The sequence below is a fragment of the Martes martes genome (assembly GCF_963455335.1).
Source record: "Martes martes genome assembly, chromosome: 13".
Classification (NCBI taxonomy): Eukaryota; Metazoa; Chordata; class Mammalia; order Carnivora; family Mustelidae; genus Martes; species Martes martes.
In genome coordinates this window covers 76336472-76359167 of record NC_137901.1, presented here as the reverse complement: position 1 = coordinate 76359167, position 22696 = coordinate 76336472, and positions in this window count along the sequence as shown.

Below are 22696 nucleotides of genomic sequence, written 5' to 3'. Positions count from 1 at the left end.
TTCACTTACTTGTGGAGCATAAGGAATAACATGGAGGACATTAGAAAAAGGAAAGGGAAAGTGAATTGGGGGAAATCAGAGGGGGAGATGAACCATGAGAGACTGTGGACTCTGAGATACAAACAGGGTTTTAGAGGGGAGGGGGATGGGGGTTAGGTGAGCCTGGTGGTGGGTATTAAGGAGGGCAGTATTGCCTGGACCACTGGGTATGGTGCATAAACAATGAATCTTGGAACACTGAAAAAATAAAGTTAAATTAAAAAAAATAAAGTCATACATGGAAAAATCCTAGGATAGCTTAAACAAAAAGGCCAATTCCTTCCAAAACGGAAACTCTCGAGACCCACACAAGGGAAATAGATTGTCTGAATTGGCGTGTATCAAAGACAGTGAATCCATAGTTCATACATTTCCCAGAAAGGAGATGCCGGCCCCAGATGGTTGGACTGGTGAATTCTATCAAATCTAACAAAGCATAACAGTCTTGCTGTGTACAATCCAGCCATCACGCTCTTAGGTATTTATCCAGTTGAGTTGAAAAACTATGTTCCTATGAAAACCGGCCCAGGAGTGCTTCTATCAGCTTTCTTTAGGCACAACACAACTAGAGGCAACTAGGTTGTCCTTCACAGGGTAAATGGGTAAACGACCAACAATAGCCCCATACGATGAAAAGGGATTCTGTAACGAAAAGAGCTGAGCCTTCGGGGTGTGTAGTTGGTTCACTCAGTTAAACACCCAACTCTTGATTTTGGCTCAGGTCAGGATCTCGGGGTCAGGAAGTCCAGCCCCGCGTCAGGCAAGCTCCATGCTGAGGAGGAGCCTGCTGAAGTTTCTCTCTCCTTCTTCCTCTGCCCCTCCCCCCACACTTTCCCTCTCTCTCTATCTAAAACAATCATAAAAAGAAAAGAAAAATAATTCAGCTGCCAAGTCACAGAAAGATATCAATGAATGGTAACTGTATAGATAGATGGGAAAGATGTCAGAGTGGAAAAGCAACACGGCTTACGGTTCCAACTCTTATCATATTCTGGAAAAAGGAAATCTAGAGCGATGACAAAACATCAACGGTTGCTCAGATTCCTAGAGAAAGTGCAAAGGCCTTCCTAGGTGAAACACAGGGTTTTTATGGCCGTGAACCTACCCTGTAAATGGTGGATACAGGACTTCACCCATTTGTCAAAACCCATGCTACTGCACAACACAGAGCAGACCTTAATAACAATGGTGGAATTCAGTGAATAATATCTCTAGGCTGGTTTGTTATTTGTGACGAATGTTCCACAATGATGAAGGTTTTGATACTTGTGGAAATGGTGCACTGTGGGATAAGGGTGATAAGGGAAATTTGTTTGATTATCTCTTCACTTGTTATGATACTCTACACCTATTCTAAGTAATAAGGTCTATTGATTAAAAATTAATAAGAGATCTATTTGGCTAATGTTTAACAACAAACTCATGTCCAAATGTTAGCTTCACTACGCCTATCATTTAACGTGACCAAACTGGAGTTGCAATTGCAATTTTACTCCTGTGGTTATAAACTAATGAGTGACCAGCTGAATTAAAATGTTCCCCAAAATAATATGGCTTGGTATCTTTGTCTGAAATATGGGACACTCACAAGATAGTATAATGATACACCTTCTTTTTTTTCTTTTCCTTTCTTTTTTTCTTTTTTCTTTCCCTCTTTTTTTTTTTTTTTTAGCAACAAAGAGAGAATGTGAGCAGGGGAAGGGCATAGGAAATTGGAGAGAGAAGCTTAAGCAGCTCCATACCCGCCATGGAGCCCCACATGGGGCTTGAGTCAGGCCCCTGGCATCATGACCTGAGCCAAAATCAAGAGTTGCACACCACCCAGGTGCTCCTAGAATAATTATTCTTGAATCTACTTCATGAATGAATTCCCATGGTACCTTCATTGGATCCATCAGAGGGTTGTATTTTTATATGATGTCTCCATCGTCGGGCCCATATTTTGGTTAATTTCCCACCTGCAAAGGAAGGAAATGTCAACATTTGTGACAACCTGGATGGCCCTGGAGGACATCGTCTTAAGTGAAATAAGCCAGACCCAGTGAGACAAATATGGCATCATGTCACTTATATGTGGCACCTCAAATAGTCCAATACGTAGAAGCAGAGACTGGAATAGGGGCTGGGAGGAGGAGCAAAGAGGGGAATGTTGATGACACGGTGCAAAGTTTCAGTGATACCAAAGAAATGAGTTCTGGAAATGGACCTTGCCACATGGGGCCTGGGATTAACAACACTGTACTCCAGGCTTGAAAATCAGTAAAATGTTGGAATGTAGCTTAAGTGTAGCTTAAGTGTACTTTACTACCAAAGGAAAAGATGGGGAAAAGCTCTAGCAGACACTGCGTGAGACCATAGAGAAAGACAGAACAACACTGTCTTTGAGAGAATGGGGTTGGTGACTTGCCAAGAGTGACTCTACTGAGGAGTGGGAAATCTGGGACAGGAATGGAGTCAAATCCTTGGGGAGAGAGGTCCCTCAATACCTGAGATCTGCCCAGGGCACCTGAGATCATGCCCTGCAGCCCTGAACCAGGGCTCCCTCAGTTCAGTCTCATCCTCCAATCCTCCTGCCCCACGTGGGAGTGTGGGAGACACTTGATGCCCTGGAGGGAGTGTGGGAGACGCTTGATGCCCTGGAGGAGGTGCCTGAGTCAACGGAACAGTCCAAATCCTAACTCAGCCTCTCCCCACTAGGTTTCAATCCCCGACCCGGAAGACAATGCAGATGGCCCCGTGAGAAACCCCTCTGAAGGGCCAGGGGAAGCCAAGGGCCAGCCACCCACAGCATGCATACTCCTAGCTGGCCATGTGGAGCCTTCCCTGTGACCAGTGGACCACCCTCAGGGACCAGTGGTCTGCTGGGCTCCCAAGCTCATTCAGAACCCAGGACATTCCACACCAACTGTCCCATGATGGCTCTACCAAGAATCTGCTTCCCTTCAAAGGACCAACCCTGGCTGAGCCATTCCTGTGAATTCACTGGGAAAATGGCCACCTGGGCTAGTGCTTTGGTGGTTGAATAAATCAAGCCTGGGACCTTCAGTGTCTCCTTGGTTATTGATTTAAGTAAGTCTCCAAACAGCCTGGATGAGGGGCTGGCTGGATCAGAGTGAACAGGGGCTGCACTGGCTCTCAGTGGGCACCTTCCCTGTTCCTTCCTCCCTCCCCCAGATCCAGTCTCTATAGATCCCTCATCCTTCTCTACACCCTGCAGTGGCAGGCGACCAAGTCCCACCTCCTTTGAGGGGAGCCCCTGTGGGGCACCTGTGTGGCTCAGTGGGTTAAGTGTCTCACGCTGGGTCATGTCGTGATCTCGGGCTCTGGGGATCGAGCCCATCCTCTGCTTCTGCACTCAGCTTGGTGCCTGCTTGTCCCTCTTCTCCTCCCCACTTTCCCCATACCCAGTGCTCCCGTTATCTCTCTCCCCCTCAAATAAAGGCTTCTTTAAAAAACCAGGGACTATACAAAGGACACATAGGGAGGGACCCTTCTAAACCCACCCTTCCATCAGTTTCTTTAGGCACACCACAACTAGAGGCAACTAGGTTGTCCTTCACAGGGTAAATGGGTAAAGGACCAACAATACCCCCATACGATGAAAAGGGATTCTGTAACGAAAAGAGCTGAGCCTTCGGGGCGTGTAGTTGGTTCACTCAGTTAAACACCCAACTCTTGATTTTGGCTCAGGTCAGGATCTCGGGGTCAGGAAGTCCAGCCCCGCGTCAGGCAAGCTCCATGCTGAGGAGGAGCCTGCTGAAGTTTCTCTCTCCTTCTTCCTCTGCCCCTCCCCCCACACTTTCCCTCTCTCTCTATCTAAAACAATCATAAAAAGAAAAGAAAAATAATTCAGCTGCCAAGTCACAGAAAGATATCAATGAATGGTAACTGTATAGATAGATGGGAAAGATGTCAGAGTGGAAAAGCAACACGGCTTACGGTTCCAACTCTTATCATATTCTGGAAAAAGGAAATCTAGAGCGATGACAAAACATCAACGGTTGCTCAGATTCCTAGAGAAAGTGCAAAGGCCTTCCTAGGTGAAACACAGGGTTTTTATGGCCGTGAACCTACCCTGTAAATGGTGGATACAGGACTTCACCCATTTGTCAAAACCCATGCTACTGCACAACACAAAGCAGACCTTAATAACAATGGTGGAATTCAGTGAATAATATCTCTAGGCTGGTTTGTTATTTGTGATGAATGTTCCACAATGATGAAGGTTTTGATACTTGTGGAAATGGTGCACTGTGGGATAAGGGTGATAAGGGAAATTTGTTTGACTATCTCTTCACTTGTTATGATACTCTACACCTATTCTAAGTAATAAGGTCTATTGATTAAAAACTAATAAGAGATCTATTTGGCTAATGTTTAACAACACACTCATGTCCAAATGTTAGCTTCACTACGCCTATCATTTAACGTGACCAAACTGGAGTTGCAATTGCAATTTTACTCCTGTGGTTATAAACTAATGAGTGACCAGCTGAATTAAAATGTTCCCCAAAATAATATGGCTTGGTATCTTTGTCTGAAATATGGGACACTCACAAGATAGTATAATGATACACCTTCTTTTTTTTCTTTTCCTTTCTTTTTTATTTTTTTCTTTCCTTCTTTTTTTTTTTTTCTTTTTTTAGAGACAAAGAGAGAGTGTGAGCAGGGGAAGGGCATAGGAAATTGGAGAGAGAAGCTTAAGCAGCTCCATACCCGCCATGGAGCCCCACATGGGGCTTGAGTCAGGCCCCTGGCATCATGACCTGAGCCAAAATCAAGAGTTGCACACCACCCAGGTGCTCCTAGAATAATTATTCTTGAATCTACTTCATGAATGAATTCCCATGGTACCTTCATTGGATCCATCAGAGGGTTGTATTTTTATATGATGTCTCCATCGTCGGGCCCATATTTTGGTTAATTTCCCACCTGCAAAGGAAGGAAATGTCAACATTTGTGACAACCTGGATGGCCCTGGAGGACATCGTCTTAAGTGAAATAAGCCAGACCCAGTGAGACAAATATGGCATCATGTCACTTATATGTGGCACCTCAAATAGTCCAATACGTAGAAGCAGAGACTGGAATAGGGGCTGGGAGGAGGAGCAAAGAGGGGAATGTTGATGACACGGTGCAAAGTTTCAGTGATACCAAAGAAATGAGTTCTGGAAATGGACCTTGCCACATGGGGCCTGGGATTAACAACACTGTACTCCAGGCTTGAAAATCAGTAAAATGTTGGAATGTAGCTTAAGTGTAGCTTAAGTGTACTTTACTACCAAAGGAAAAGATGGGGAAAAGCTCTAGCAGACACTGCGTGAGACCATAGAGAAAGACAGAACAACACTGTCTTTGAGAGAATGGGGTTGGTGACTTGCCAAGAGTGACTCTACTGAGGAGTGGGAAATCTGGGACAGGAATGGAGTCAAATCCTTGGGGAGAGAGGTCCCTCAATACCTGAGATCTGCCCAGGGCACCTGAGATCATGCCCTGCAGCCCTGAACCAGGGCTCCCTCAGTTCAGTCTCATCCTCCAATCCTCCTGCCCCACGTGGGAGTGTGGGAGACACTTGATGCCCTGGAGGGAGTGTGGGAGACGCTTGATGCCCTGGAGGAGGTGCCTGAGTCAACGGAACAGTCCAAATCCTAACTCAGCCTCTCCCCACTAGGTTTCAATCCCCGACCCGGAAGACAATGCAGATGGCCCCGTGAGAAACCCCTCTGAAGGGCCAGGGGAAGCCAAGGGCCAGCCACCCACAGCATGCATACTCCTAGCTGGCCATGTGGAGCCTTCCCTGTGACCAGTGGACCACCCTCAGGGACCAGTGGTCTGCTGGGCTCCCAAGCTCATTCAGAACCCAGGACATTCCACACCAACTGTCCCATGATGGCTCTACCAAGAATCTGCTTCCCTTCAAAGGACCAACCCTGGCTGAGCCATTCCTGTGAATTCACTGGGAAAATGGCCACCTGGGCTAGTGCTTTGGTGGTTGAATAAATCAAGCCTGGGACCTTCAGTGTCTCCTTGGTTATTGATTTAAGTAAGTCTCCAAACAGCCTGGATGAGGGGCTGGCTGGATCAGAGTGAACAGGGGCTGCACTGGCTCTCAGTGGGCACCTTCCCTGTTCCTTCCTCCCTCCCCCAGATCCAGTCTCTATAGATCCCTCATCCTTCTCTACACCCTGCAGTGGCAGGCGACCAAGTCCCACCTCCTTTGAGGGGAGCCCCTGTGGGGCACCTGTGTGGCTCAGTGGGTTAAGTGTCTCACGCTGGGTCATGTCGTGATCTCGGGCTCTGGGGATCGAGCCCATCCTCTGCTTCTGCACTCAGCTTGGTGCCTGCTTGTCCCTCTTCTCCTCCCCACTTTCCCCATACCCAGTGCTCCCGTTATCTCTCTCCCCCTCAAATAAAGGCTTCTTTAAAAAACCAGGGACTATACAAAGGACACATAGGGAGGGACCCTTCTAAACCCACCCTTCCATCAGTTTCTTTAGGCACACCACAACTAGAGGCAACTAGGTTGTCCTTCACAGGGTAAATGGGTAAAGGACCAACAATACCCCCATACGATGAAAAGGGATTCTGTAACGAAAAGAGCTGAGCCTTCGGGGCGTGTAGTTGGTTCACTCAGTTAAACACCCAACTCTTGATTTTGGCTCAGGTCAGGATCTCGGGGTCAGGAAGTCCAGCCCCGCGTCAGGCAAGCTCCATGCTGAGGAGGAGCCTGCTGAAGTTTCTCTCTCCTTCTTCCTCTGCCCCTCCCCCCACACTTTCCCTCTCTCTCTATCTAAAACAATCATAAAAAGAAAAGAAAAATAATTCAGCTGCCAAGTCACAGAAAGATATCAATGAATGGTAACTGTATAGATAGATGGGAAAGATGTCAGAGTGGAAAAGCAACACGGCTTACGGTTCCAACTCTTATCATATTCTGGAAAAAGGAAATCTAGAGCGATGACAAAACATCAACGGTTGCTCAGATTCCTAGAGAAAGTGCAAAGGCCTTCCTAGGTGAAACACAGGGTTTTTATGGCCGTGAACCTACCCTGTAAATGGTGGATACAGGACTTCACCCATTTGTCAAAACCCATGCTACTGCACAACACAAAGCAGACCTTAATAACAATGGTGGAATTCAGTGAATAATATCTCTAGGCTGGTTTGTTATTTGTGATGAATGTTCCACAATGATGAAGGTTTTGATACTTGTGGAAATGGTGCACTGTGGGATAAGGGTGATAAGGGAAATTTGTTTGACTATCTCTTCACTTGTTATGATACTCTACACCTATTCTAAGTAATAAGGTCTATTGATTAAAAACTAATAAGAGATCTATTTGGCTAATGTTTAACAACACACTCATGTCCAAATGTTAGCTTCACTACGCCTATCATTTAACGTGACCAAACTGGAGTTGCAATTGCAATTTTACTCCTGTGGTTATAAACTAATGAGTGACCAGCTGAATTAAAATGTTCCCCAAAATAATATGGCTTGGTATCTTTGTCTGAAATATGGGACACTCACAAGATAGTATAATGATACACCTTCTTTTTTTTCTTTTCCTTTCTTTTTTATTTTTTTCTTTCCTTCTTTTTTTTTTTTCTTTTTTTAGAGACAAAGAGAGAGTGTGAGCAGGGGAAGGGCATAGGAAATTGGAGAGAGAAGCTTAAGCAGCTCCATACCCGCCATGGAGCCCCACATGGGGCTTGAGTCAGGCCCCTGGCATCATGACCTGAGCCAAAATCAAGAGTTGCACACCACCCAGGTGCTCCTAGAATAATTATTCTTGAATCTACTTCATGAATGAATTCCCATGGTACCTTCATTGGATCCATCAGAGGGTTGTATTTTTATATGATGTCTCCATCGTCGGGCCCATATTTTGGTTAATTTCCCACCTGCAAAGGAAGGAAATGTCAACATTTGTGACAACCTGGATGGCCCTGGAGGACATCGTCTTAAGTGAAATAAGCCAGACCCAGTGAGACAAATATGGCATCATGTCACTTATATGTGGCACCTCAAATAGTCCAATACGTAGAAGCAGAGACTGGAATAGGGGCTGGGAGGAGGAGCAAAGAGGGGAATGTTGATGACACGGTGCAAAGTTTCAGTGATACCAAAGAAATGAGTTCTGGAAATGGACCTTGCCACATGGGGCCTGGGATTAACAACACTGTACTCCAGGCTTGAAAATCAGTAAAATGTTGGAATGTAGCTTAAGTGTAGCTTAAGTGTACTTTACTACCAAAGGAAAAGATGGGGAAAAGCTCTAGCAGACACTGCGTGAGACCATAGAGAAAGACAGAACAACACTGTCTTTGAGAGAATGGGGTTGGTGACTTGCCAAGAGTGACTCTACTGAGGAGTGGGAAATCTGGGACAGGAATGGAGTCAAATCCTTGGGGAGAGAGGTCCCTCAATACCTGAGATCTGCCCAGGGCACCTGAGATCATGCCCTGCAGCCCTGAACCAGGGCTCCCTCAGTTCAGTCTCATCCTCCAATCCTCCTGCCCCACGTGGGAGTGTGGGAGACACTTGATGCCCTGGAGGGAGTGTGGGAGACGCTTGATGCCCTGGAGGAGGTGCCTGAGTCAACGGAACAGTCCAAATCCTAACTCAGCCTCTCCCCACTAGGTTTCAATCCCCGACCCGGAAGACAATGCAGATGGCCCCGTGAGAAACCCCTCTGAAGGGCCAGGGGAAGCCAAGGGCCAGCCACCCACAGCATGCATACTCCTAGCTGGCCATGTGGAGCCTTCCCTGTGACCAGTGGACCACCCTCAGGGACCAGTGGTCTGCTGGGCTCCCAAGCTCATTCAGAACCCAGGACATTCCACACCAACTGTCCCATGATGGCTCTACCAAGAATCTGCTTCCCTTCAAAGGACCAACCCTGGCTGAGCCATTCCTGTGAATTCACTGGGAAAATGGCCACCTGGGCTAGTGCTTTGGTGGTTGAATAAATCAAGCCTGGGACCTTCAGTGTCTCCTTGGTTATTGATTTAAGTAAGTCTCCAAACAGCCTGGATGAGGGGCTGGCTGGATCAGAGTGAACAGGGGCTGCACTGGCTCTCAGTGGGCACCTTCCCTGTTCCTTCCTCCCTCCCCCAGATCCAGTCTCTATAGATCCCTCATCCTTCTCTACACCCTGCAGTGGCAGGCGACCAAGTCCCACCTCCTTTGAGGGGAGCCCCTGTGGGGCACCTGTGTGGCTCAGTGGGTTAAGTGTCTCACGCTGGGTCATGTCGTGATCTCGGGCTCTGGGGATCGAGCCCATCCTCTGCTTCTGCACTCAGCTTGGTGCCTGCTTGTCCCTCTTCTCCTCCCCACTTTCCCCATACCCAGTGCTCCCGTTATCTCTCTCCCCCTCAAATAAAGGCTTCTTTAAAAAACCAGGGACTATACAAAGGACACATAGGGAGGGACCCTTTAAACCCACCCCCTGGAGAAGCTCCCCCTCTCATGACACTCCCTGAGGATCACCCAGACCTCTTTTTGCCTTTATCTCTCCTCTGCTGTATACTCTTTGGCACCTGATATTAAGTGACCTTTCATTGAGAGACTAGATTCAAATCTAGGCGCGACATTCTGTTGCTTGGTTAGGAAGCAACCAAATTGCTTGGTCCTTGGTGAAGAAGCTCACCAGTTGTTGACAATTTGTAAATAATGAAGTCCTATCATTGAAAACCAAACACCATTCTTAGTTCTATGTTGATTTCCTTCTGGTCTTGCTTTGTGATGCCAGGTGTATATATTCATTGAACATGGACTCTCTCCATGTTTGCACTTACTAGCCAACAATGGGAGAGCTCTTTAAGGAGGCAAGGTCCCCACTGGAGCATGGACACTCCCTGACCCTGCTGGACAAGCATGTCAAAACATAGACCATGGACACCAGGCTGTTACGAGCGTTTGAGATCTTATTGGTCAGTGTCCCTAAAGTGTGTAATTCACGGCATTGAAGCATTTTTTTAGGGCTTATGGGGAGAATGTTATCCAATAAACTACACTAGGTCCCTAATTCTTTTTTCTTTTTTTTTTTTTTTTTTTTTTTTTAGTAGGCTCCATGCCCAACATGGGGACCAAACTCATGACCCTGAGATCAAGAGTCAAATGCTCCCCTGACTGAGTCAGCCAGGAACCACCCACTATGCTCCCTGTTCTTATTCTATTTGTGCCATGCCCTGAAAAGGGGCCATGCCATGACACTGACCATTCTCTATCTCAGCTCTACAAGGCAATGGCAATGAGGGCGGTGGAGAGAAGGCTAATCATGAACTGGTTCTCTTAGTCCTTTTCATTTTCCCGGGAGTGTCCCTGGGCTCACAGGATTTCTGCACTACTAGGACTCACTCATACTGGCAATGCCATCAAATACGATGAAAGGATCTCCTCTGTTCTGACTGGACTGAGGTCAGGTGCTGAGGAGTAGCCCAGCATTAAAAGTTTGACTGGGTTGTCCTAAAGGGTGCCTCCAAACCCTCAAAATCTTTGAACTGACCAGGCTTTCTTTGTCCCTTTCCGATTAAAGACTATGGCAAGGTCTGTACTTCTGGAGCTCAGGACCTTCGCTGGGCTGTGGGACCCCTGAGATGACCTCATAATGGGAAACAGTGCTTGGGATTTCCCTTGGCTCAGGTAATTCCTGATGTACACACTGAGACTACAGCTCTATGCACAGACACTAATGATCCCATGTCTGAATAATCAGTGCAGTTCAGTTCAGTAGTTAGAGCACGAGCCCTGGGACTACAGGCCTGGGTTCACCTCCTGGCTCCTTTACATAGGAGTCCATGAACCTGGTCACATTCATCCCTATGCCTACGTTCCTCCACCTGGGAAATACGGAGAGCAAACAAACCGTCCAATATGTGTGTGATGAGCATTTACTGAATTAATGCATGTCACATGGTCAGGGAGGCTCATTAGAGGGTGTAGATCTTGTCTGAGATCTCACAATTTCACAACTTCCAGAGCTGGGTCCACATCCGGGCGTTTGAGTTCCCAGACCATTGCTTTGTGACACAGCTGCTTTGCCTAGATACAAGTGTTTTACCCTAATACAATTTCGTTTGGACGGATCAGAGGCATCAAAAAGTCAATAAGGAAAAAACAACCAATTGCTGACTCCCTGAATACACTCTCTGGGACCCTTGGTCAGAAATAGTCATGATTATTCTCTAGACTTTTCCAGTTGCCTGACTCATGGTCAGTAGACCAAATGAGAGGAATCCCAGGGTAAAGGAAGGGAGGGTCACTATTGCAAAGTCTTGTGTTTTAAAGCATGTGAAACAATGCCACCTTGCATTATGTATTCCTCACACAAACATAAGTGCCTCCAAGCAAAATATGAGTTCCTGAGGCCCCTGTCACAGGAAAAAACCATAGCTTAACTGTTGGAAAGAGATCTGGAGGAAAGGTCAAGAGAACTAAGAAACACATTCCATCGAAACCACTCTAATGAAGACTCTTTCTGCTTTCAAGCTACCATCCTATGGGCAAGTGTACATGTTTATCCACATACATGTAAAGTTTGTCTCTACTCATGGTCTACATCACCCATTTTTCTTTGTGCATTCCTAACAATCTATGTGCTTGGTTATCGATCACTCACTAACTCAATTCATTAACCAACTAACCATCTTTCACCGTATGTTGAAAGACTGGCTATTCATTGTGTAACTGAGGAAAGAATGTCATTATAGTTTCACCATGCTTACTTCTGGGGAGCTGAAAGGGATGGGGGATAGCATATCACCTAGACAGCATATCACCTAGAATAAGTAGTTTTGGAGAACACCCAAAGTAGAAAGGGAAACATCTGCTTGGGGGTCGTAAGTGAAATGTAGACTCTCCTGTTCTTAGGATCTTTTGGGGGCACCTGTTTCTATGAACGAACCAATATGTCCCCCAAATCCTGAAATCCATACCCATTTTGGGATAGATGGTACAGGAAGACATTGTAAAACATGGATAAAACAATAATAAATATCCTCCATATCGACCTTTCTGGGTTCACTCTCACTTTCAGAAAGGACGAATGTGAATATATAATTTTGGACATTAAAAAAAGGTAAATGAAAATAGACATTGCCATATTTTCTCCCCTAGGGGAACCTAGTGTGACAAGGGTGGGGTGCAGGATATCAAAGGGAGGAGTACATTTTTCACAACGGAGGACAAAAGTCAAGGCAGCTAGCTTGGTAGAATAACCAAAAATAGAACTCAAGGAATAAAACTGAACTATAAAACATTTGTATAACTCTGGATGACAAGTTGGAGAGAGAAAATTTTCAATGATGAGAAAATCGTTGGAGAGTTAACTATCTGGTTAGCAGCAAACAGATTCAGGAGATCTGTAAGAACATACCACAACAGCAGCCACACAAAGTACTTCCGATCCCGTTTCCCATCCTTGAGAGCTGTACGTGTCTCAATGACTCACTCAGCTCAAAGAGGGACCGTTGGACAGGACAGCAGAGGTGTATCTCTCGTCGCCACGGTGATGGTGTCATCATAGACCTTTCAGAGTCACTGCAGCTGCACAGTGGCCAACTCCTGCTGTCCGGACAGGTGCCTGTTCACAGACAAGGGTGGCACGTGAGAGTAAACGCTTTCTTTCCAAAGCTGAACTCTGGTCTCACACATTATCCCTCTGTTTTTGAAAATAAATGACATGAGGGGAGATGACCTGCCCCCCCAAATAGAGTCACTAGCCAAACTTTAGGGTGAAGAGGGGAAAAGAAACACATATTGAGAATAAATAGAGGTCCCATTTTTGATTGAAAACACCATCCCTACCCATTTCTACCATCCCGAATCACCAGACCTTTCTAGAACAAAGTTTAACATGGGTCCCAGAAGAAATCAAAAGCAGTGTTAACACAAATTCCATTTTCCAAAGTCGTATTTCTCTAAGCACATACTAATCAAATTATGTCATTCTCTCACCATCTGTGTATGTGATCTGCTTTTTCTCTGTGTGTAGCTAAGGCTAGGTACTTCGTTATCTCTCGACCTTTGTGAACTCACTGGCCAATTTCTCAGTCACTATGTGTGGGAAAAACAGGCTCTTCATGAGTAATTATGAGAAACCAATCACTGTATTTTCAACACAGCATTTCTGTAAGAGTGGACGGGTGGAGGGAAATACATACAATGAATACTTTTCTAAATGAAGGAGTTTAAATACTCCCCAAAAGGTAGGGTTCAGTGTGTGTTCTGGCACATAGACGGACACTCAACATACACATTATTTTGTTCTGTTCACGAAAAGGGGCGATGGAAAGGGAAGGAACCAGCCCCTAAGTACATGAAATAAGGAAAACTTTTAGAACAAAACCAAGAGACATGGCTTGGTTAAAGTGAAGCAATTGCAATATATGGTAAAAAAAAAAAAAAATTCCATATATTCCAGGCGCCTGGTTATCCTGGGACTCTGAATGTCAGCTCAGGGCATGACTCGGGTTCGTGAGATCCAGCCCCACGTGAGGCTCAGCACTAAGCGTGGGTCTGCTGGAAATCCTCTCTCTGCATCTCCCTGTGCCTCCACGCCACACGCACTCACGTGCTTTCCCATGCTCTTTCTCTCTGCAAATCAATAACGTCTTTCAAAAGAAGACAATAAAATCCATATGGCACCAATGTCCATCGTTGCTGATTCACTGCAACTTTCTAGACATAGTCAATCAAATAAGCTCTTCAGGAGACAGAAAAAAAATCGCATTAATATGGTTAGGGCCACATTTTCTCCATAGAATACCCAACTGAACGGGTAGTTGAACCAGTATGGAGGAAACAGGCAATGGTACACTGGAGCATTAAAAATGGAGAATTTTGGCCCCACCGTGATCGGAAACTCTTAAACATATCAACAGATATGTACAGAAATAAGAAACAACTGGAAAACAAGTTCACACCTCTGAATGCCAAATAGGAGGAGAAAATGCAAAAGCATTAGTTTTGTACAAAAGAGATAAATAAAACATCATTTATGTGTTCATGTTTGTATTACTGGGGGGGTTCCTTTCGAATACGTATCCCCCCAAAGGGATGGCATAAAACAACCACATTATTCTGCTCGTGGTCATGGGGTTCGGAATTCAGCCAGGACACAGTGCTGTTGCTAGAAAATGAAAGGTTTCAAATATCCTCACCGGGAGACCCCCATTAGGTAGAACGTGGGGTCCATGAAAAGAGCAGCCCGAGGCCCAGCGCCAGTAAATAAATGAGTGCTTTCCATTTCTCAAATCCACAGTCCAGAATCCACGTTTTGCAGGCACTGGGTGCCTCCTGTGTCGGTGAAGAGATCCTTTGCAAATGCCCAGATCCTATTCTTTGATTGTTCCCACATCTACTTCCCAGTAGGGTGGCGAGAGGGCAACCGAGGGGAGTCCGGGGTGCAAATGGAGTTGCTGAACCTCTCAGCACCTCTTTCTGATTCTATTTGAAATGAATGCCCATGTTGGACACCCTTCAGGGTAGCAGAAGTCATGAAGTCCTCCTTGGATGTATCTCCATCTGAGGTCATAGCCATCGGAGAGAAAGAACCAAAATCAGCAACTGGTCAGAATGCACAGCCTGAACCTAGAAGAGGCCCACATACTCCTTTTGCATTTAAGTGGCTTATCTCTGCTCTTTCCACAGTCAGTAAACCTTTCCACAGAAATCTTCCCTGAACTCCCACCTCAGGACTAAAATTAATGATGCATATTTACACCGATCTTGTCTCATGGTCGTTAAGCAGCCAACCAGGAAAGCGGGTTAATGAGGGCACCCGGGTGGCTCAGCAGTTAAGCATCTGCCTTCAGCTCAGGTCATGATCCCTGGGTCCTGGGATCCAGTCCTGCACCAGGTGACCTGCTCAGTGGGGAGCCTGCTCCTCCCCCTCCCACTACCCCTGCTTGTGTTCCCTCCCCCCCCCGTTTGTGTGTCTAAATAAATAAAATCTTTAAAAAAAGGTTTTAATGAGGGAGATAAGCAATACCAGACATAGGGGGCACTATAATTTTTTGAAGCCTTCATTAATTTGCACTCTGGGCTACCCACATCCTTTAGCGTATCAAAGAGTTAAGACACGTGTTATTATTATCATTCTCCCCCCTCAAAGTTAACAACGATGACAAGATTTTGTTACATGTCTTGTGAGGGAAATCAAGAATGGAGACAGGTGCTTTCTCTGTGTAATAGAGATTACCCCTGAGGTTTGGCATGGCAGGGAGACCTTCCACAAGGGCACCAATCAAGATCCCAGAGGAGTGGGGGAGCAACGGTAGCAAGAGTGTATGGGTGGGTACCCCTCCAAAGAATAGAAGTCTCACAAGAAACCAACCTGTACCGAGAACGGGCTCTGTCGGGTGGCTCACCTGTGTCCAGAGCAGGACCCAAGAATCAGTCTTTATCAGGGACCTGCCAGGTCATTCTACTGTGCACTCGGGACTGAGGGGCATAGGCACATAGAATGTCTAAGGTCAGATAATTCCCACCTTCCATGGAGAACCAGCGGTGATATCATGATCTTTGAGTCCTTAGTGAGGAAGGGGGGAAGGGGATAATGTCAGCATCCATGGGTTCACCCAGAGAATAGCTCTCGCCTAGGGCTCCAGATCCTTGATCTTGGAAACCAGCTCTCCCCACTGCCAGTTGAACCTGATTCCATTCTTCCAAGACCACAGAGCACAGAGGACCCCATGGGGGTCTTTATGCAGTCAGTTGGTGCCATGGTGGTAGCAGATGTGTTCCTGTTTCAAGTACATGGGTGTGTCCTATTTGCTGACACCAACCACCACCAACTCTCCAAGTTGTCCAACAATTCCATTCCATTCTGCCAGGAACCAGCCAGAAGAGCTTGCACAGCCTGTGACGTAGCTCCACCTAGTGGCCAGCTGCATTTACGACCGCTCCATTCGCCAAAAGTTCCACGTGTCTGCCACAATCCCTTAAGAAATAAAATCCACCAGGACTTTCCATATTTGAGGAATAAAGGCAAAATAAGTGAGGCGCAACAGCCAAACACCTCAAATTTCATTGAGGGACTGCTAACAAGGATATTTAAAACAGTTATAATTTATGAAATGTTCATCGGACCTTCCCGTGTTTTGAATCTCAAAGATACTTAAAATTCGCTTCATGGTTTTGATATGCCTATATTTTTATATTTCACTGTGCAGCAAACATGATAGCCATAAGGGATTTCTTCTTTGAGTCACCGAGTGGCAATAAAGTCAACGTGAAGCATCAATCTCATAGGATGGGAACGAAGCAGAGTCAAATGCCATTCCCCTTGGCTTGGTTCCCTATGATTCCTTAGCAAATAGGTGGTATGGCCATCACCCTGACCCACATACTCTAAATAGTTGAGCCAAAGTGAAAGATAATTTATACAGATATTAGTGAAGGGTGAGTATTGATTAGTAAAGCTGAGGTTTTAATATTAAGAAAACAGGAGTGAAATTGAAATGGGAATTTTACCTCCCACGGTGTGGTTTCAAGATGAAGCATGAATTTTTTATAAATATATATGGAGGGATACATATGGAGAAATATTGGTGAAGTCAAATACACATGTCTGAGTTTGTCTAAAAGATGAGAAAAAATTATAATTGTTGGCCACAGGCAATTCTTGAGATTTGTAAATACTCAAATTCAAATTTCTTGAAAGTGTAGCACCCTGTTCAATTTTGGGTGAGTGTTGAATACAAACATTTGTGGCCACCTTTCTGTCATCAGTGAATCGCTTTTCTCCTAGAGTTAAACTAAAAGGAATCAAATTTAAGAGGCGATTGCTGCTATGGTAGAGTGGGAGGAGAACCCTTTAACAGAGATCCCTTCTGGATCAATCTCACTCCAGAACCGAGTCACCTTCGGAGGGAGTGGGAGACCAGAGAAGACTCTCATAGAGGGCACATCCAATCTTGTGAAACTTTTTTTTATTTAACCCTCAGGGTTTCACAAAAGGAAATATGAGACAGCAAGCCTGGGAAGTGAAGTATTTTCCTAATACAGCAAGTGTTTTGGAGGCCAACTCAATTCCAAACACAGCGTCTGCACCTAGAGACACTGGGCTCTCTGCCCTAGGAGCTGTGGGCAGGACTAGATTTTCAATAGCCACACTGGAGAGAGGACCAAGTCTTTCTATTCCTTAACCAGATCATAGCTCGGGCTGCTCTACGAGATGCTGCACTGAGTTTCCCCACTGACTGATTCCACCCCTCAGTGGCTGCTGTGGTTCTGAGTCGCGGCCAGGTGGGACCAATTCCCCGAGCTGGAGACTCGGGATTGAGTCTGGCAATGCCTGCAGAAATCTAATGTGTCCCGCCCACGTCAGTTACAAATTTTCTAGCAGGCACAATACACACAGTAAAAGGAAGTAAGTCAAAATAATTATAATTGGAAAAATGGTATCCCTTCCACATGTATTTACGTCAATGAGAATTGTTTTAAAGATCTCAATAAGATAATTTAACTTCTTCTTCCTTCTTCTGGTTTCAGAACCCAGTGTGCATTTTACACTTAGAGCACATCTCAACTCAGAGGAGCTGAACTCCAGGTGCTCGACGGCCACAGGTGGTCGGTGGCTACAGTATTGGACACCCACGATCTGGTTCACTTCACCAGCTCAGGTCAAGGCTGAATGACCAATTGAGCTTTTTATTCTCATTAGCATTTCAAATATCAGAAGTTTGGGGCCAAGAGTCACTTATTGTTATATTGTGTGCCATTTCCTAGTCGAGGGATGACGAGTAATAACTACATAACATGTCTATGCAAGAAAAGAAGATTAAGAACCCAAGCACTCAAGGTCATTTATCATTAGGAAACTCCAGTCTACATGTTTTTCCGCAGAGAGAGGGTCTGGCGGAACATTTTAAAGAAGGAAGGAGATGTCTCATCTGCCTGGGTTATCTTGAGAAACCCATGTACCTAAAATGTGCTTATGTCTGCGGCCACAAGTACTCCAATTCAGGGCAGAAGGAGCCCTGTGGGGAAGGTTTGTTGTGTCTGTTCTGCTCTGTGGTCCCTCAGAAGAGTGAGATCAAGACAAGCGTTCAGCTGGGGGAGCTGGTGTCCAAGATCAGGGACCTGGAGCCCTGACAGGAACTATTCTCCACTTTAACTCAGGATGCAAAGTTCAGCATCTCACTTCGCAGGGGCCAATTCCTTCCTCTTGTCCCTGGATGTGTGTCACAGAGCCCAGGACAGGACAGTGGCCTCACCTGGGTTCTGTGACACACGTCCAGGGACAAGAGGAAGGAATTGACCCCTGCAAAGTGAGATGCTGAAACACAGCATCCAGTCAAACCTTACCATGCAGAGACTTTCCTGCGGGCAAGGAAAGCTTGACTACGGCCCCAGGGGAAGGCAGGCAAGCTCCTCTCGATGCAAAGCTGCCACTGGGGAAATTCACGTAAGTAACTGCAGGAGTAAAAGGCCAAGTCCCACCCTCTGGGCCCTGCGAGGAGCAGGGGGTCTGAAGACAGAGGCCAAGAGTGGTGATCCTGCCCCCCACAATACAACCCATCATGACACCTGCCCCGGCACAGTGGACAGAGACCTGAAACTGCCCCCTTCCCTTGCTCATATTCCTTCTCCCTAACACACCATCAAAACCTGCCTATGGCTTTCAGTTAAAAGACAATCAGTATAAAGACAACTGACAGGATGGGAGAAGATATTTGCAAACGCCACGCCAGATAAAGGGCTAGTACCCAAAATCTATAAAGAGCTTAGCAAACTCAACACCCAAAGAACAAATAATCCAATCAAGAAATGGGCAGAGGACATGAACAGACATTTCTGCAAAGAAGACATCCAGATGGCCAACAGACAAATGAAAAAATGCTCCACATCACTCGGCATCAGGGAAATACAAATCAAAACCACAATGAGATACCACCTCACACCAGTCAGAATGGCTAGAATTAACAAGTCAGTAAACGACAGATGCTGGCGAGGATGTGGAGAAAGGGGAACCCTCCTACACTGTTGGTGGGAATGCAAGCTGGTGCAGCCACTCTGGAACACAGTATGGAGGTTCCTCAAAAAGTTGAAAATAGAGCTACCCTATGACCCAGCAATTGCACTACTGGGTGTTTACCCTAAAGATACCAATGTAGTGATCCTAAAGGGCATGTGCACCCGAATGTTTATAGCAGCAATGTGCATAACAGCCAAACTATGGGAAGAACCTAGACGTCCATCAACAGATGAAAGGTTAAAGAAGATGTGATATATATATATATATATATATATATATATATATATATACAATGAAATAATATGCAGCCCTCAAAAGAAATGAAATCTTGCAATTTGCAGCGATGTGGATGGAACTAGAGGGTATTATGTGGAACGAAACAAGTCAATCGGAGAAAGACAAGTATCCTATGATCTCCCTGATATGAGGAATTTGAGAGGCAAAGTGGGGGTTTAGGAAGCAGGGAAGGAAAAAATGAAACAAGATGGGATCAGGAGGGAAACAAACCTTAAGAGACTCTTAATCTCACAAAACAAACTGAGGGTCACGGCAGGGGGTGGGGTAATGGAGAGGGTGGTGGGATTATGGACATTGAGGAGTGTATGTGCTATGGTGAGTCTGTGAAGTGTGTAAGCCTGACGATTCACAGAACTGTACCCTGGGGCAAATAATACATTATATGTTAATTAAAAAATTTAAAAATTAAAAAAGAAATGGCAGCGGTACCTGGGTGGTTCAGATGGTTAAGCGTCTGCCTTTGGCTCAGGTGGTGATCTCCAGGTCTTGGGATCGAGCCCCCTTGTTGGACTCACAGCTCAGCAGGGAGTCTGCTTCTCCATTTCCCTCAGCCTCTTCCCCTGCTTGTGCTCTCTCTGTCCCTGTCTCTGTATCTTTCTCAAATGAATAAGTAAAAAGAAAATCTTTACACAACTAATAAAATAATTAATTTTATGGCTTTAGTATATTCCAGGAATGTAATATGACAGAAGACCCTGCTTCTGAACATACAAGTTATATTTGTTTTATTGACAAAAGTGGAAAGTGAAATATACACAATTTCTTTTTTTAAAGATATTATTTATGTGACAGAGAGAGAGAGAGAGAGAGCGAGTGAGCACAACCAGGGGGAACAGCAGGCAGAGGGAGAGGGAGAGCAGGATCCCTGCAGAGCAAGGAGCCTGACTCTGGGCTCGACATGGGGCTCAATCCCAGGACCCTGGGATCATGACCTGAGCTGAAGGCAGATGCATAACTGACTGAGCCAGCCAGGTATCCCTGAATTGTGCACAATTTCTAATCCTAACTCCTTAACATATTCCAAATTAGCACTGCACTCAGTTTCTTTCACATTCCTGTGTTTTGTTTGGTTTTCCTGTATGTATGAAAAATCTATAGAACCTGAGAAATGGTGACATGAGGTGACCCTGGCCATCCATGGGTCTCCACAGAGGCTGAAGGGCCCCCGGGGACTGGGGCCTCTCCCAGCTGGGGTTGGATGCTACCTTGTTGTTGACTTGAGCCCGGGATGCCATATGTTCTCAGGGACACACGGTGGGCCAGCTGAGCCACCCTGTTGGCATGGGAGGGACCCCCAGGGCCTCTGTCCTCCTCAATTTCCTCGGGAGCCTAAGCTGGGCAACAGCAAGCCCACCCCGCATTATCTCCCCACATGGATTGGCTGAGCTGTTCCCTGTTCACCTTGAGAGGGCCACAGCCGACTGGTGAACCCTCCAGGGATACTTTCCACAAAGAACGTTATGTGACTCCTCCTGGAGTCAGGCACAGGGTGACCCTTTGCGTGTCTACAGCCCCCTCTGCCCAGCGTGGGAGCCAATGGGGGCCTCAGCCTAGAAAACTCAGGGCTGGGGAAGGTGGGGTTTACTTTCCCAGGAAATGTTTGCATTACATCCTTCCCTTGTGGCACTGGCCTTGACTGTCATCCCCCTCTCCAAGGCCATGGGCAGTGGAGGCCACTGTATCCAGAATACACTAGCTGTCTCTACACCTTAAAGAACTGGAGAATCAACAACAAATTAAGCCAACTCCACACACAAGAAGGGAAATCATCAAGATTAGAGCAGAGATCAATGAGATAGAAACTAGAGATACAGTAGAACACATCAATGAACCTAGAAGCTGGTTTTTTGAAAGAATAAGATCGAGAAACCATTGGCCAAACTAATCCAAAAGAAAAGAGAGAAGGCCCAAATTAATAAAATTATGAATGAAAAGGGAGAGATCACAACTAACACCAAGGAAATAGAAACAGTCATCAGAAATTATTATCAACAGTTATATGCGAATAAGTTAAGCAACCTAGATGAAATGGATGCATTCCTGGAAAAGCATAAACTTCCAAAATTGAACCAGGAAGAAATGGACAACCTGAATAGACTGATACCTAGTAATGAGATTGAAGCAGTGATCAAAAACCTCCCAAAAAACAAGAGCCCAGGACCTGATGGATTCCCTGGGGAAGTCTACCAAACTTACAAAGAAAAAATAACACCTATTCTCCTGAAGCTGTTCCAAAAAATTGAAGCAGAACAGAGACAGGGGCAGAAAGTAAAGGCATGGCTGGTGCCTGGCGACACCTAACTAATTAGTCAATGTTGAGAACAAGAATTACTGGGGCAACACTTATATTTATCTTCCCATCGTTGTTGGTGATGCTGACTCCCAGAATCTGCACTGTTCTCTGCCAAGACTTTTGAAGGAAATTATGTGACAATTTCCCAAAGGTTTTTAAAATCCCAAGGTGAATATTGCTACTACTTTGTGTTTAGAAGTCCAGACTACAGTTTTCTACTGTGATGTATGCCCTGCAGCCAGAGCATAGGTGTTAAAAGAACAGACTTTATGGTGAGAAACAGTGGGATCACACCCTGCCTTTCATGAGGCTTTTGGGAAGCTACTGGGGAACGCCACCTTTCTTAGGCAGTTATTCTTCATGCATCTAGCATTGTTATGATTATTTTCATTGCATATTCTCATCTGAAGAATATTTTTATTGTGCTCCCTATCTCCTTGAAAAATGAAAGCAAACATTTTTTTCCTCTTCAGGGAAAAAACGGATTTTTCTGTAACATCTCTAATCTAGAAGGCCCCCTCTTTTTAAACGTATCTGGGATGTGGTGGAGGTAACTGGGTGGCCATCAGTTAAACGTCTAACTCTTGGTTTTGGCTCAGGTCATAATCTCATAGGTAGAGGTTTCAAGCCCTGCATCTGGCTCCATGCTCAGTGCGGAGTCTGTTTGAAGATTCTCTTCCTCGCCCCCCCCCCAGTGGTGTTCTTTCTCTCTCTCCTCAAAATAAATAAATAAATCTTTTAAACAGTAAAAAAAAAAAAAAAAAAAAAATTGAAGCAGAAGGAAAACTTCCAGACTCTTTTTATGAAGCCAGCATTACCCTGATCCCCAAACCAGGTGAAGACACCACCAAAAAGCAAAATTTCAGACCAATATCCCTGATGAATATGGATGCTATGATTCTCAACAAGATCCTCGCTAATAGGATCTAATAGCACATTAAAAAGATTATCCACCATGACCAGGTAGGATTCATCCCTGGGTTGCAAGGATGGTTCAACATTCGCAAATCAAATCAATGTGATAGAACAAATCAATAAGAGAAGAGAGAAGAACCCCATGGTCCTCTCAACCGATGCAGAA